The sequence below is a fragment of the Lissotriton helveticus genome, chromosome 2_1 (assembly GCF_964261635.1).
Source record: "Lissotriton helveticus chromosome 2_1, aLisHel1.1, whole genome shotgun sequence".
NCBI lineage: Eukaryota > Metazoa > Chordata > Amphibia > Caudata > Salamandridae > Lissotriton > Lissotriton helveticus.
Window position 1 is genome coordinate 1940243413 of NC_136059.1, and position 15215 is coordinate 1940258627.

General features: G+C 43.3%; 1 long non-coding RNA gene across 1 annotated transcript in view; it reads right to left on the reverse strand.

Moving 5' to 3' along the window:
- The window catches only part of LOC144818958 (uncharacterized), a 206795-nt gene that overhangs the window by 112028 nt on the left and 79552 nt on the right, over positions 1 to 15215 (reverse strand). The gene's annotated exons all lie outside the window — the stretch shown is intronic.

Genomic DNA, 15215 nt, shown 5'->3' on the forward strand with positions numbered 1-15215 from the left:
GGCCGGCTTCCGAGGGGCAAGCTCCTCAAATCTTGTCTGAAGCCAGTCCCGGACTAGCGACAGGTCGATTTCTAGATTCCCTGTCATAGTACAAGGATGTGCATGGAGTGCGTCAGCGAGCATATCCGCTGTCACCAGGTGGAAAGCTCTAGATTGCCGAGACCCGTCCTTATAAGTTCTTTGACTAGTCTGACGCTCGGCTCGGCTAGTAACACAAAGTTTAATTGTATGGTCTGTGGTGTAATTTTGTTTGTGTTCCTTTGATGAAGGGTTTGTTGTGGAATTCTGATAGCAGGTTGGACTGTTAGTGTCCGCATGACATATTGTACCAATTGTCTATGTATTTTGATTAATTGTTTTAACTGAGCTAACAGTTCTGGACCTGTCATTTGTTCTATGGCAGGATGTGGTGTCTAGCTAGCTAGTACCAGCCATGTTGCTCCTGGTCTACCAAGTGGACCGAGCCTGGTAATGTGATTTTGATGTTGTAGGGCGCCTTTAAACCAGAGCTGATGCTCTTGGTAAGTTAGTGGAATTTCAATGTCCTCGAAAGGTACGTATACCGCTGGATGTTCCTCTATCTTATAGAAGTGGAACACACGTGTTGTTGGATTTGCTTATGGAAAGCTAATCGATTAATAGAATACCTCTGTCTGCCGATATTCATGTGCCTCTATGACAAATACAACCATACCACCTCTCGGTGATAGGCCATTTTCTATGAGCTTTATAGCTATTGTTTGCCTTACGTTTTCCGGGATGATTATAGCATCTGCGTCATTTTGTTGGAAACCTGTAACGTCAAGACCTGGTTGGTTTGCATTTATTGCAGTTCCACTGGCCCCGGGATTATCATCGTCGGCCATTTTGTTGACTGAAAGTTTGTGGAGCAAGTTTTAAAGAATCAAAGTTAAGGTGCATAATATTTTGGAACACTATATCCTTCAAAGTTGAACAAACCAAAAACGAATACATAGGATTTTCGTCCTACTTAGTTATGGCAGATTTCTTTCCTTTAACCCACTCCAGACGTCTATTGGAGTATTTTACGAGAAAACGGGGTCTCTGTGAAAAGCACGACTGAGTTACTCTACTATCTAGCGTTAAATTAATGCCTTACCAAACGTTGGGCGCCATGTAGTGTAGTTCCTATATTCCCAATAGGCTCTGCGCATTGGAATAATATATCCTATAGATGTGACGTGGGACTTATGTCTACTAGGTCACTATCGAATATATTAGACTTAATTGTGAGTGCCAGCTAGCTCAGAGGTCACTAGAAACTTTCTCGAATTCACAAGAAGGGATTTAGTTTCTGACAACTGCATAAACATGACAACTTTGTTTCCCCAAGATAAAACTGATCTTCAGAGTCGTGGAAACAATAGATAGATATTTTACTCAGTCATTCGTGCATGCTTCGTTTCACCAGAGGTGCAGAGAAATAGAGAGACGGGCGTTTTCGATAAAAGTATTTATTGAACAGTCTTCTTTCTCATGCAGAAGAAATGAACTGCTACAATTGTAAGACTTATTGCAAAGCATAATGCGTACAGTAAGAAGAGTAGGATAAAATATTACTGTACAAGCATTGTATGGTTTCTAGACCATAGATAAATACATACATAAATAACAAAGGCTAAAATGTACTCACCTGGTGCTTCTAAAATATGCCTACCCCGATGTACCTAACCTGAGTCTAGTACGAGAGAAGAAATAAGTGAGATGTAGCATAAATTTAGTATTCTTTTTGCCAAGAATCTATCCAAGATTTCTCTTAGGGTCTAATCAGCTCCGTACCTTGGTTCTAGAATGAAGGAGGTCAGTCTCAGGACTCGATTTCCCAACAACCTGCAAGGGTAGCTTGGAAACACTGGAGCTGGATTTCTCGGCCAGAGAAAAGACAGTGTCTCTTTCAGTGCGTCTGCTGGAGGGTCGGCTTCCTTCGGCACTTGCTGTAGGAGGACGCGTCGGGCAAGTAGATAGTCGAACTGCTCCAAACCAAGTGTGTGTGTTTGCCAAGGCAAGTGTGGGCATATTTATACCTTGAAGGTGCCGAGATTGACGTAAAGGTGGACATAATAACGTCATCAAAGAGTCTCAGTTCTTTGAAAACTCCATGAGTTCTTGGATAAATCAATATTCCAGCAAGGGGAAGTCCCTAGCTCCTGAAGCCGAGTTTTCAAAGAAATCGTCGTGGATTTTCGGAACTAGTGGAAGTAGCCATGCCGTATTTGGACTGCATGAGCTATGTCTAAATATGGTTATGATATCTATGCAATATTTTGCATGTCTCAAGACTTCGTCCACAGAACATTGTCGCAGGGATCCTGCTCTCACACAGAACTGTGCATAGAGACTTGGAACCTCAGTGAATTAGGGTGTGCCAAAACTCACCTTAATTCACTGAGGTTCCAAGTCTCTATGCACAGTTCTGTGTGAGAGCAGGATCCCTGCGACTTCGAGCCCCACGTTTGGCGCCATGTCGCAGGGATCCTGCTCTCACACAGAACTGTGCATAGAGACTTGGAACCTCAGTGAATTAGGGAGTGCCAAAACTCACCTTAGTACCCAAAATCCCCTACCAGACTAGCAATCAGTGTCTCATTGGTTCTTACAAACTCCCAATGTTTAGACAACCCAGAACATGGACTTAGAACACCTCAGGTAACGTGGAACACATGAACACTCTTTTGTTATACCAACATATCAATCCAGAACGAGGAGTAAATGAAGACACGTGCAAGTTTGAAATGTTTATTTCTAATGCAGTGTTCTCAAGCGCAGTATCTTAGCTAATACAAGCAAACATATTATAAGAAACAAAGTTATCAGCATAGTTACTAGTCCATAAAATACAAAGGGAGAAAGCATGTTAAAATGCTAAAGGGAAGAAGGCTAAATGGCACCTAAGTCTTACCCTCTCTTGCTAGTATATTATATTATATCTAAAGAAGGTCTCTTTGGGTTTTAGAAGGGCGGCCCCATACCTCTGATCCTAGTGGAAAGGGATCACATCATCTTCCATCAGCTCTCTGCATGCGAATGATCATCAAGTGTGTTTGCATGCTCTGCGCAGTGCAATATTAAACGCGCTTAAAGCCAGAGTTGGCCGCAGCTGCATAGGTGTTATGTCTAGAACGTGCGCAGATCAGACCTCACAACAACCACTGTGTTGAAATAACCTTGAAGGCCTTGGCACTCACTGTTCAGACATAGCTTACCAAGCAAAGCTGAAACAATAGTAAAACATATTATTCTCGTGTGAAGCAAAATATTCTACTAGGCTCAAAGCTCTAATAACAATATGTGCCGTGTGCAGAAGCAGCAGAAAGGTAAAATGCCGTTTAAACTTCTAATAAGCTCATGCTAACTTAACACAGTATGAAGGCAAAGCATATCTACATGACAACATGACTGCCATCCCGTTAAATTAGGCTTAATCATATCCCCTATTTCTGGTCTCAATCCAAACACAAAGCAATGTACAAAATGACTCATATCTTTTTCATTTAATTCCTCATATCCACTGTACTGTTTAAATACCAATAACAGTCTTTCATAAAATGCATGAACTGACTCTTTGGCCTCCTGTATTCTCCTGTCTATTTTTACCCAATCTGTTTCTTTTGGTGGAATTTTATTTTTCAAAAACACTATAACTTGTTCATATTTTCGCATCACTTCAGGTCCAGGAGGACCTGTCACTTTATCTCGTGGATATTTCTCTTTCGGCCAATCCACCGTAATCTTACATTCTGACCATAAATCTGCTGGTACTACTATGTCAAACAACCCATCTAAATCTTCCCATAAAACTTTTGAAACTTTCACAAATCGATCTACCTGCCTATACCATTCTACTGGTTTCTCTCTCAATCTGGGAAAATCATTTGTGAATGATAAAATATCTTGTCTGCTCCAAGGTACATGTACATATCCTCCTCCAGGTATTTGTCTCATAAGAAATTCTTTTACCACTTTTCTCTTACTGGAAATGCTAATTTGGATTTGTCACTGCTTTCCTCTCTTTTCTTTGTCCAAATAATTTTCCACTTATCCATATCTCCCCATTTTCTCAATAACACAATTAATTCTTTTATTTGAGTAATTCATCCTGCTGTATTCATGTTTTCTATATCTTTGTCAGTAAAATCCACTCTATACGGTTCCTGCAAAATGTTGTATTTTGTAAAATCCACATCCATTTCACTTGCTAGGCTTTCAAACCTTTCATGCATGCTTTTTGTTTTCCACGGAATACTTTTACACATAAACATGATCTCATCATCCTGATAATTTTTCAATCTATCTGTACCAATTGTTCCAATTATTAGTTCTTCCATATCAACTTTTAACCTGGCTACGTCTAGCAATTTTGATTCTGTCTCTTTCAGTTTTAAGGTTTTGATCCAATCACCTAATTGCTCTGTTGGCCCTACTGGAGTTTGTGTTAAATCGATTTTCTCTACACTTTTCTCAGGAGTTACCGAATCTGACTCTGCTCCTGTTGGGAATTTATACGGAAGACTCAGATTAAAAGTCAAATCTGGCGGTGTAATTTGGTTAGTACGTTTAATTTCTGACAAATCTGGATAAACCTTTTCTTTTACTTTTTGTAAACTCTGATTTTAAGGAATAGTTAAAGATGGCTCTTTTATTTTTTGGTTTTCAAACACTGGGATTACTGGACCTATTGTTACCAGAACAGTTACAGCTTCTATATTTTTACTAAGTTCCTGTATCTTTTCAGGTAATTCATTTGTGGAACGTATATATTCAGCAGTACTCTGTTGTGCTTAAACTTGTTGCTCTACTCTATTTCCCATCCTTTCCATTCCATTTCCTTGTTTAGGTGTCCCTGTATATCTTGTTCCAATTAATGGGACATCCGGTTCATATCTCATTTCTACTCTTTCTGGGAGATCTCTAAAATTTGAGAATCATTTTGGAGTTTCTGCTAGTCCATCCTCTAACTGTGGAGCACTTGGGGTTGTACCCATTGAATTTGCTTGGTATGGCGGTGGTCTCCTATTTAGGATACTGCATCCTCGGACCCACAATCCTCATAACTCCTTTTTCCAGTTTCTATATTCTTCTTCTTTTCTGTACATTTCCGCCCTTTTTCCTCATCTACCAATCTAACCGGACACATTCCATCACACATGTTAGCATCTCTCCATCTTCGCATTGTAGTCTCGTGTGTTTCTCTACAAAATCTACGACCTCTATTCCTTGGTCCTAGGTAGTCTCCGAACCTTTCTTGCTCTAAATCATGCATTTCATCTTCCCACTCAGCCAAAGCTTCAAACTGTGTTGGTCTAGGTCTTGGTTCAAGCTTCATCATTTTGTCTCTCAAGTGACTTAATATTGCAAGACTAAAAGATCCTTCTTCTGGGAAAGCTAATGCACCATCATTTCTGGTATATCTTGCCCAATTCTCTAACCATATACATGTATGGTAGCCATCTTTTGTCATCATGTATGATGCAGGCGTTTTTCGGCAGAGGAATTATTTTTCCCTCTCTAGTTTCAATTACTTTGTCTTTTTTTAATAAATTTTTCAATTTTTGGAACCATGAAGGTTTCTCTTTCGCCATTCCGTAATAGAATTCCATTTTGTTATTATTCTCCTGTCTTTTCAAAAGATCGCTCTCTCTTCCGTAAACTGCTTCGTAACACCAGCCTATCGCAGCGCGGTTCACACTATCGCACCAATTAGAACAAGATTTGTTTCATTAGTGCTCAGCCAATTACTTCGCTGCTTTCGCTAATGCACCAATCAGCCTTTACTCTGTCTTGATCACACGGACCAATCCCAGCGCGACACTTTTGACGTCAGTCCTGCTCCGGCTTCTGCAGCTTCGACTGACCCCTCCTTTACAAAATTTATCAGCACACTGTATTTACACTCTTTATACAGCACAAATCAGTTAGTAACTACATAAAACAACTCCATTGATCTGTTTCGCTAAAACCAAAAGGATAGTTTCCTCAATCATACAAGAATTCTGTATTTCCAGTAGACAACGCTTACCTCTTCTCTACCCCAGAATTTTTACTTTTGCCGATAAAGTAGCACTTCCCTCTACCTTACCCTTCTCTCAAGCTTAGGTTAAACTTTATTACTCTCTCGGGTAGAGTTTTAAGACAGAAGACGCAATGATCCCTGTACTCAAACCCAAGATTTCACAGTTTGCCCTCGCTATACATTCATCACTTTTACACGTAAAGGTCCCTAAACTTGTAACATACGACGATGTCACCACTTTGAAACAGACTATGCAATGTGCGACTTCACTTGCCACACTTCCTCTGCCTGCAGACAGAGTGACAAGCTTCCCACACTATCCGGAAGCCTTTTCCAGACTACATATAACGCAATACGAACTCAACAGATGTTAGTCCAAAAATTCTGTACATCACGATTCTATATATTCTATTCTAAACATCATATATCCTAGTTAACCTATAGCAACCAATGCTCTGCTACCAAGAATTACTGGTGCAGCGCGGCATCATAAATTCTTCATAAACCATCACCTTAACCCACGGAGCTACTCACTATTTTCTCACAACTGGGCCCATCATTCTAACCTTACATTCATACACACATTTACTCTGCTCCGAGGATTCAGTAAGGATCCAAAAGAGTAGTCGATGTGCTATAGCGGAGTGTCTAGACTAAACTTTATACATTATTTACAACTGCAGTTTTATTTCTAATACTATGGTTACTGAAAGAAGAATTTTTAGAAACACCCCACTATTCATTTATTATATTTTATCTGCTAGTAAAAGTTAACTAATGGACAACAAGGCCTGCTTAATTCTCCATTTATTTAGTTTTTATTTAGAGATTTAATCTCCTTGCATGACCTCTACGTTTTATTAAAATGAAAATAATTCAGTTATGCAATAAATCCTGAAAGAAAAGTTACATTTCAATAACATTCATTTATTAGCATGACAGCTTTAAAGAAATAAATTAGCGGCATATTACCCAAATATAGAAGCGAAGACATCAGCATGGAATGTAATAGTTCCAAACGAAAACCTCTCTGACTCTCTCTCTCTCGGGACTTCGCACCCATTCAAAAGTTAAAGTTCAGAAAAATGTCAAAGTCCCTGCGCCATAGGAAAAATTGCGCAGACCGACAGCATCTCGGGTGCAAAGATCAAGTCAAAAAGCGAGTTCCTTTCAATGTCCCAAATGTCCTCTTTTATACCCTTTTTCACTTACTTATCTATCTAAATTCGTAACTCTTAAGTTCTAGAATATCTGTGATTGCTCAATTTGGAGTCGGATGAGCATCACCTCATCGTTTTACATTTTAATTTTATGCACAGTCATCTTCACATTGCGGCAAACTGTGGTGTCATTGACCAAAGTTTTACTTCCTTCGAAGTGTCCTTTAAATTGTTATTTGCTGAACTTTTCCCACGAACCAATATGCTGACTTCACCATCTTTTGGCTTAGACCCCACAAAATGGCCACGCTGCCCCTGACCCATACTGCTCAGTCACAAGCAGCTCGCATCTCCGATTTGGCGCCTGCACACTTCTATCGCCATCTCGGAATTTCAGTCAGTGTTCAGCTTTATTTGCTCGCATAGGCCTCAATTTAGGAACTATTACAAAAACAAACACAAATAAATGTAAATTTACGAAATAATGCCCTTTCTGTTTACCTCCCCCTTTCTAATGATATCCAGATTAGTATTTACCTAGCTTTAAGCAACATATATGCGTGGTTTGACTTACCAATCTTCACGATTTATGCCACAAGTAAACAGACAAAAGCACATCCATGCAATTCTCAATTAGATTATAACAAATGCGTACTCTTTATGACACAATATACAACAAATTAGTAAATTATGCTTTGCAAATCCATGCAAATTAGTATCCCACGTGTATTTGTGTGTGTGCATTCTATTCTATGTTGGTTAATTTCAAAACCACACATTTAGTACTTATTACTGTTATGGAAAGTTAATCTCACAAGGGGTATACAAACATTTTTGTTTCCGCCTTGCTCCATCAGTACAAAGTGGTGTGTTCCACTGCGGTGGGCGTTGGAGATGCGGTGAAGATAAGATGTCCACAGAAATGTGGAACCTCTAAATTCTACTTAATTTTCCTTGTTGTGGACGTTTTTCAAAATTAAGTTAAACAAGCTGTGTGACAACCGCATTTGGAATTTAAATAGAATTGTAGTGATACGGACAATGTGCGTCCTTCAAGTGGTAAAAGCTTTAGTATAAGACAGGTTGTCTGCCCTAGAATTCAGTTGAAGACCATATATTGGAGGTCAGATCACGGTGGGAATCTGCAAGTGTCCCAGACCAAAGTAAGCATGGGAGGACATTATTTGCATAGTACAGCCCTCTTCTCAATCCCACAATTATGCTGCAGTTGCCACGTAGCATTACTAGAGGGCAACAGTATTACCATAAGGGCAGAGAAAGGATTTTAATCTGCTTGCTGACATACCTCTTTTTCATGTTCCTTTTTGCTAGGACTATGGAGTGGAAGACTACAATAAGCGAGAGAATGAGTAATGAGGAATGGTTAGCCTGTATTTGTGGCAAAGGGGGGACATTTGGAAGGAAAGCAGCAAGATGAAGGATCAAATTATAGAAGTTTGCTGAGCGATTGAGTGTGTATGCCATCTGTCTCTTTGAAGGGATATGGGCAAGAAGAAAAGCATCTCCACGGCTCCCAGATGGGAGAAGAAGAACAGAAGTCTATTTCTCCAAAATATGAACACTTACACCATCTCAAAGCCACCAAATGAGAAATGATGCTTTGCTGGTTGAAGGATTTGCCATGTTTGGTGCATAGATATACACAGTTAGTGAGGCTCTTCCCAGAGTGCAATAGGTGAACACCCCAAACTATCTGCAGACGCTGTCAATCCATGCACTGCTGCCAATTTTACATGCCATGATTATTCTCTACGCCTTATCCAACCAATTGCCACAGAGGCCCTCTCCTTGCCTAATTAATACACCCCCCTTTTTTAGAAAATGTTAATGGTCTTAGATGTCAGAGCTTGCTGTTCACCCAAATTTCCCTCTTTTTTGTGAGGAGCCCAAATGTGCTCAGATGGCTATTCCTCCAAGCCTCACTCTGCGCTCGCTAGCACTCTCTAGCTTATAAAGCCCCTTTCAGTTCCAGCACAACAATTGTCAATTTCTGGGTGCCCCCTTGTGGTGGAATTGGCTCTATACGACTAGCCCTTCTACACCCCTAGGGGTTCCTTTCAATACCATAACTGCAGTAGGTCTCTGTGGTGCCCCCTTGTGGTTGGTAATAGAAACTCTCACAAGCCTATTCCTCCAGTCCCCCTACCCTTTTGGGGTACCCCCCATGGAGGAAGTGGAGCAATGTTGAAAATATGGGTAGCCCCCCCCCCCCCACGCAAATACACCACAAGCCATGTCAATCCGTGCCTCAGATCACCAAATTCACAGTGCACCCTGTGAGAAGTTGGCCCGGCATATGCTGTCCACTATTCTAGTGGGCACCTTGCACCAGTCCAAACGACCCTTACTGATGGTAGGTTAAAGACAACCTTTATAGAAAGCTATCCTAGTGGTAGTTGTGGAGAGCAGCCTTCAGGCTAAGTCTTGGAGGAATGTAAAGCAGCTTGTTTTACCAGTCTATAATCTTGTGAATGACCAAATGAAAGAACCACCACACCAGGTATATATAAAATATATGTATTTAATCTAAACACATACCACTAGTCTCTTTATGAGGCTAGAGGCAAAAGTACATTCAGTAAACTTAATAACACACGGTAAATTTGCACAATATACGTCGAGCCCTAGGGGCGTACCAAACCATATATTAAGAAAGGGGTATAAGAACCACGACTTGACTAGACACAAGGCATAGAGCCTGTAGACGTGCTGGGGCCACAAAGAACCACCCAAGGTAGTGACACAGGGGACCCACAGGGAACGTGTGCAGTGTGTGAACACAGCCGCGGATCGCTGTTGACTTCAATTGGGAAAGTCAAGGTTGGAAATTTAAAGATAAAGGACACTTAGGAGAACACTTTGAGCAAACCCCTTTATACTTAAGGGGTTCTAGGGCCAACGCCCATGGGAGCACCGGAGTACTTGAGTTACCCCACCCAGGGAAGCCGGGTGCATAGGTATCGGGAATCGCCGTCATTTCCAATGGCGATCTGCTGCAAAGTGCTGCTGCCGTCGAAGAGGAAAGTGTCCGGGTGGATCCAAGCCTTGATCGAACATGAGAAGAACCTGAAAGCAGAGGGGACAGAGTCTGGGTCACTAGCCAGTGACCAGGAGCACGATAGGCGGATGCCCACCGATGTCGCGTGATTTCAGGTGAAGAAGGTGAAGCTTGACTCTTCAGCCACGAGGACCAGGATCTGGAATCGAGCTGTCCCACGAAGGATGTCGAGTGCTGCAGTGTCGGTGCCTGGATTGGACCCAACAAGTCTTGGCAACAGCAACCCACGCAGGAAGTAAAGAAATGCTTCGGTGCAAACCAGCATGGTCTGAGGGACTCACCATGCGGCGGGTAGTCAGGACGCGTCTGGAGTAACCAGGGAAGCCCAAGGAAAAGTAGAGTTGCCTTTGTAGGGACCCGCCAGTCAACGGACTAGGGATCGCGAAGGAGCCTCGAGCAGAAATGCAAGAAGCGGGCTCACGGAATACTCGTGGAGTGTAGGCCCGCAATCTTCGGTGCAGATGGTGCTTGGGGCCTGGGCTACAAGTAACCCAAAGCACAACTTCAAGAGACGTCAAGAAGTCAATGCACTAGCAAATGTGCACGGTGTCCAGGAGTTTAGGTTCCACGTCACTCATGAGGGATGTGGGTCTCAGCTTTGCTGGGGACTTGGGTCGGCCTCTGAAAAGTCTGGAAATCATCTTCCTGTGCTGCAGGTACTTCGGAGTCCGTCAGGAGCTTTGGGGATGCAGACCGTCAAATGCTTTGTTGGTGCCTGCCAAGCAGGGGAGAAACTCCTTGACCCCAAGGGAGATTTCTTCAGTCCTCTAGTCTTTAGTAGAGCGTCGAAGTTCCAGGATTCAGTTGCAGAGTTTCGTCCAGGGATATCTAAAGTCCTGTTGCCAGGGGTTCCTTACTTATACCTAAGAAAGGGGTTGGACTAACTCTAGGGACCCACCTATGGGAGGGTTTTGGAAAGAGGAGTGGCTACACCCATTTCCTTTGTCCAGTTTCGCGCCAGAGCAGGGGCTGGGCTATGCCCAGGGACACCAAATGTGCCCCTAGTGCAGACTTGAAAGCACCCCTGGAGTGCACCCACCTAGCCCTAATCCACTAAGGCCTGTCTGGGAGGTGGTTACATCTCCCTGGGACAGAAAACCTATTGTCCAGGCCTCCCCTGCCGGAGTTTCGGTCAGCAGCAGGAGGCCAGACTTGTGCCTGTGGCTGCAGCATCCATTTTGTGATGCCAGAATTCTTTTAAACTGTTACTGGACAGACCGGTGTTTACATGTCTCTCCCTCTAGAAGGGTGGAATTCTATCCCCGTCGCCAGGACTGGCGGAGAGGTAGGATTCCAAAGTGTTTGACACCAAACACGACATGTTTCCATGCAGCCATTCCAAAGTTAGCATTTACTGCAAGGTTATAATGCACTTAAGAGTATATGGTCTGGCTGCATCACAGAACAGCCTCAGAGAATAGATTCGGAAAGCTGCAGAGGGGTCCTGCTCACGCATGGGAACTCTCTCATTTGAAACCAATCACCCAACCTTCAGGATTTATAAGGCCTGCCATAGGGGTGACTGATAGGTTTCTATGTGCAGTGATTTAAGGTAGATAATAGGTAGCCTATATCTTAGTAAGGTGTGCATGCACCATCTTACCCAGGCTGCAGTAGCAGTCCTGTGGTGTCATTTTGGAAGGCTTCCCAGGGATGGCATAATACATGCTGCTGCCCCTGGTAGGCCTCTGGGGTACCTATGCCCTTAGTCCCTAGTATACCATATACTAGGGACTCCCAAGGGTACCCCAGTAACCAAACTGGAGTGTACTTATAATACATGCAATCAATTTAGAGAGGAAGCAGCTAGGTTGGGGTCCTGGATGTCAGGGCCCCAGCCAGACTAAAGTCAAAAAACACCGGCAAAAAAATGGGGGTCCTACTCTCCTACACACCCCAACACCCCGTTTAATACTGCACCCCCAAATTTGACTGAAAAAAAAATCAAAGGTGGGGTGGGGCAGTAAAAGAAAATGTTGGGGGTTTCCTACCATAAGGCCCAGCCTGTTTGATCACACTATCTGTGTGCTGAATGGAGTGGGGTACTTCTGCAATTCTCCCCTATGCTTCTCCTCTGTAGCCCTAATAAAACAATGGCCTGGCTTTTCCCTTTTCTGCCTTTTTAATCTGAATGCACCTAATAAAGGGAGATTCACCAGCTCCAAACGTTACCCATCATTTCATGAGTCAGAGCTAACTCTAGGCCTGTATGCCATGCCAAACGCACAGGCACCATCCACCCAATTTTAGAGCTCAGCTCACACCAAAATGAAAGATCACACCATTCAACCTATTTGACTAGTTGTAAAGCAGCCTCTTCTGGCCGTGGCTATGAGCATCAAGATTGCGGTCGTACTCTAAGATTGCTCCAGACCCATCTGTCATACGCTTGCATCCTACCCGAGATTGAGGAGCCGTGGACATCTCTAGTTACCCCGCAGATAGTCTGAAACATGATGGCCGCACCCAGGAGAGAGGTGGATGCCTGACGACCACGTTGAGCTGCTGGCCTGCCTGGCCCTGGAGCAGAAAGTGCTGAAGTAGACGATATTCGGGTTTTATACTCAGAGGTGTGCTGTTAAAAAAAAACTAAACTCCAAGCTACAACAAAACAGTTGCATAAGGCAAAATGATGCCCCCTGCAGAATGTGATGATGGCCCCCTGAGGCTACCATATCTCACAGATATGCACTGAGCTGAGTGGTGGCTCCCTGAAAGTGTGGGGGCCCTTGCAGGGTTGAGGTCCTCCCTTAACCACAGGGCTGCAGGGGCCTGCCTTATGCTCCTGGGCAGAAACGTGTTGATCATGGCCACACACATAAGAGTTACACAAGTACAGCTAGTGCTAGTGCTGGGAACTGGAGGGATACTTGATTGTAGTGCTTTATTGAAGCACACTTTAATAAATGGACCAATGCGGAGTGTTCAGTAACACAGCAATGTGGTTCATCTCTGGGCTGCAATATAAATTAGGGATTTCAATAACTGCTGCAAGCCATTTTAAACTGCTGATTTGTTCACTGCGCCCATTTATCTGTATGTGTCCACGCATTAGTAAAAAAAAAAAGTTAAATGGGTTTATAATATCAGATACGCCTGGCCGTAGCAATGATTAATGGTGCTGTTTTATGAATCAATATGCGAATATTAGATGCGTTTGCGTGCTGTTAGTGGCGTAATTTTACATGATATTCGTCCAATAAAGGGCAGAGGTGGCAGATAATGACGCGAGCATCTACGTTTTAAGTTTGTGGTGATGCTGAAAATTATGTATTCATCCCATATGCGGCGACTGGTGTCTAGTTTGCCCACTCATTGAGGAATGAAGTTTATTAAACCTTTAATTAATAAAATATCTGCAAAGTGTGAGATTTTAAAATGTGGGGGTATGAGCATGGAGAGGATTGCCCCCATAAGTGTAGAATTGCTAGACAATTGCCACGAACAGGGGTGCAGTCTGTGGGACGTCGGTGACATTAAACAGCTGGCAGCTTTTCTTCAACCAAAATGGACTAGTGACCAATTCAGATGAATATTCCAGTTCTCCAAATGTTAAAACAATTCTAGCGTTTGATTTAATTTTGCAATAAAACAGAAAACAAATTAGGCGACAAAACAGAAAAATATTTTAGGCGAAAGGTGGTACCCACTCCTTTCAGTCATTTGGAGGTGGGTCGGGAATGTCATCTTAATTGTACTCCGTCATATTTTCCATAAACGGTAATTATGCACCTCTCCTTCAAATAGTCGGTCGCCCTTTGGTGACAGAAACCCTATCAACCCTCCAACCCCCAATCAAAAAAAAGAAACGTCCGTCCAAGAAATTAGTGTTCCGGGATAAGCCCATTGCTTTTCACATGGTATATCTTACTTGCACCCAGGTAGAGCGCCTTAGTGTCTCTGTCAGCGGACCTGATAAAGTACATTCTCTCAGGTGTTATATTCCTGACGTTGTGTGTTTTTTTTTCTCTCTTAACGTCGGTGTGCCTCATTTAGTTTCCTTGTGGACAGTGCACTTGTCTTCGCCTCAAATTGGATTTCGCGGAGCTACATCCGCTGCCAGTCATAATTTTGTGCGACGTTTACTGACGAGGCGGGATCGGAGAGGAGCTGAGCTGTAGGCCGAGCCTAGCTCTGAGAGGAAGAGTCTATTCCATTTAGCGCTTTACCTCAGATGTGACCGCTTCACAGCATTGCTTGAAACAGCAGCACGAAAGAGGGTTATGCGTAACAGGTCAGGAAAGACGCAAAGTGCGGCAACAGGGAAAAGTGTGCGCAGCCCAGAAAGAAGCAAAGCGCCCTGAAATGAAGGGACAGTGGGGGCTAGCCAGCTGCTCTTTTTAGGTTTAAAGTATTTTATTTGAAGACAATACAAACAAATGAAAACAGTTGTCTCAAAGGGTCAGTGCCATGGTACCGCTATACAGGAGCGCACCCAGCGCGTAGAGCTCTGCTATTGCGATGTCCATCAGAGCATGGTGCAGGGTGCGTATACGTCAACAACCCCTTAAAAAACAAACAACCCCATTCCAAACTCCCTCCCATCCCCCTCCCTCCGGTACCCCCCCTGCCCTCCCCCCGTACCGTGCCAAAGTCACCTTCCCATGACACTCTCCCCAGATTGCCCTTCCTTCTTTTCCGCTCATAATCTCAGACTCAATGATCAGTTGGAGTTGCCGGGGACGTCAGTCTCAGCAATTGGAGATATCGGGGCACGTGAGTTCTCTAAATTCTGTTACCAGCAAGGAGTGGAACGGCTGCCACAGGTCATGAAACTTGTCCATCTCTCCCGCCACCATAAGCGACAACTTCTCCATCCCCAATACATGCCACAACCTGTGCAACCAACCGGCAGTAGAAGGGATCGTGGTGGTGCGCCAGTGAATGAGTATGTTCTGAACAGCTGAGCCCAGTGCGATTGCTATCTGCCTCCCCCTGCGAGATT